Below are 2000 nucleotides of genomic sequence, written 5' to 3' on the forward strand. Positions count from 1 at the left end.
GGGGGGGGGGGGGAAGGGGGGCCCGGGGCGGCGAGGACGCGCGAAGCCCGGTGGACCAGCACAAGAGCCCGCGGCCGGAGGTTGCCCCACGCCGGTGCGCGCGCATCAAGGCCGCATCTTCCGGCACGCGCTCTATCTCCCCCCGATCTAGCCCCCTGGGGAGAGAGACCCATTTCTCCCCAACCGCTGGGGGGTTGTGCGGCGCAGCAGGCCGGGGCCCTTCGTGCGGCGGGAAAATATAGAGCGCGACCCGGGGCTGGGGGGGGGGGGGGGCTCTGGCCTCACCAAATGAGGCCGCCTCCTGGCCAGGCACCGGGGACAGAGGGGCCGGGACCAGGCGACGGGAGAACCTTGTACAACCGCGGTGCACGGGCATCCACGATCATCCTCTCGGGATATAATCGCTGATTATTAAAAAAGCAGGGCTTTCGGTGTTTTCCGGCTGGTTTCGAACGTTTCCCCACGCAGCCACCCCCCCTGGCCCTCTTCCCGAGCTGCCCTGCAAAGGCGGAGTGGCGCCCGACTTCGGTGGGTTCCCCGGGGACAGCGGATCCATCGTCGCCGGGGGGGGGTGTTCAGACGTCTCCCCTGTCCCGGGAGGTGCGGCTGTCTCCGGGCAGGAATGAGCAAAGGGCGCGATCATTGATCCCATAGTGCACCCCCCCCCCCTGGCCTCCGGGTGTGTGTTCGGCTGCCGTCCAAGTCTCTCCTTCTCTCCTTCTCTTTTCCCGGCCGGCTTGCCCCGCCTCTCCCTGCTGCGGGGGGCGGGAGGAAGGGAGCTTTGAGGGTCAATTACCAGCACCGATGGTTGGAGGCAGCGCGGTCACCCAGGGGGTACTTAATTTCCCGCCTGCACTGGATCCTCATCTTTTCGGCGTGCTCCGCCCGAAGTTCGGGATCGATAGGGTTCGGGCCCAGGGTTGTCGCTCTTAACCGTGATATACGGTTACAATCCGTTGGGCATGTGTGCGCTCACATGTCCAACGGCGCTCTGGGCACGCGTCAGCGGCACTCTCTTGGAGCCTCGCCACCCTTGTTCCCTGCGGACGCCGTTCGCGCACCTCGACTGGAAAGCGAGAAGACAAGGGGCCAGAGGCAAGCCGAGTCGGTTGCCTCTCGGCGTGTGCCCCTCGGCCCGTGGCTTGTGCTCTCGGCCGCGTCTCACACTCCCGGACGTCTTTGCTTGTGCAAGGTCTCTCATGGTTTGGGAGCGCGGCAGGTTGACGGTACATCATTTTCGGCGTCTCAAGGGCCGGCGAATGGGGCGCTCCTTTTTTAGGGTCTACATGCGTCGGACCGCCCCTCCGCCGAGGGGGGGGGGGGGCGAGTCGCGCGCCCCACGGGAGGCGCCCTCTCTCTCTCTCTCTCTCTCTCTCTCTCCGTGCGTGCGCCGCGTCCGTGTTACCTCCGCGGTGCGGTGGACCAGGAGGGGGGGGGGGGGGGGGGGGGCGTCGACCCGCAGGGCGGTGTGTGCTGCGCCTCTGTTTCGGGTCTCTTAACGGCGCCGCGCATGCTGCACCTCCCGTCCGGGGAGGGGGAAACTTGGGGAGCTGGACGTGTGCTGCTCGTGGGGGCACGCAGTCCCCGGCCATTTGGCGTGGGCCGGGCCGGACGCGCGCGCACACCGATTTGGTGCGCTTCCCGGCGCCCGGCGGCGGGCGTGGCTTTGTTTCCGCCTCGGGCGTGGTTCCGGGAGAGGGGGGGGGGGCTGCGATCCAGCCGGATCGGTTTCGCCCCATGTTCCGGGCCTCTGTCCCCCCGGTGCAGGCTCTCCTCCGCTGGCAGGGAGAGGGCGGGGGGGAGCCGGCGCAGCCGGGAGGGAAGAAGGGCTGCCGTTGGTGGGGGCAATGTCCCTCGGCTGCCCGGACGCGGGCGTGTCTCGTGTGCCGCGGGGTGTCCCCGGAACGTGTCTTGTCCCGCCCTGCGGACCGGCCCCCTCCTCCCCCCCCCCCCCCCCGACCGCGCCCGGAGTCAGTCCGCCGTTGCTGGGCCTGCCCCGC

This window comes from Fonticula alba (genome assembly GCF_000388065.1).
Source record: "Fonticula alba strain ATCC 38817 unplaced genomic scaffold supercont2.6, whole genome shotgun sequence".
NCBI lineage: Eukaryota > Rotosphaerida > Fonticulaceae > Fonticula > Fonticula alba.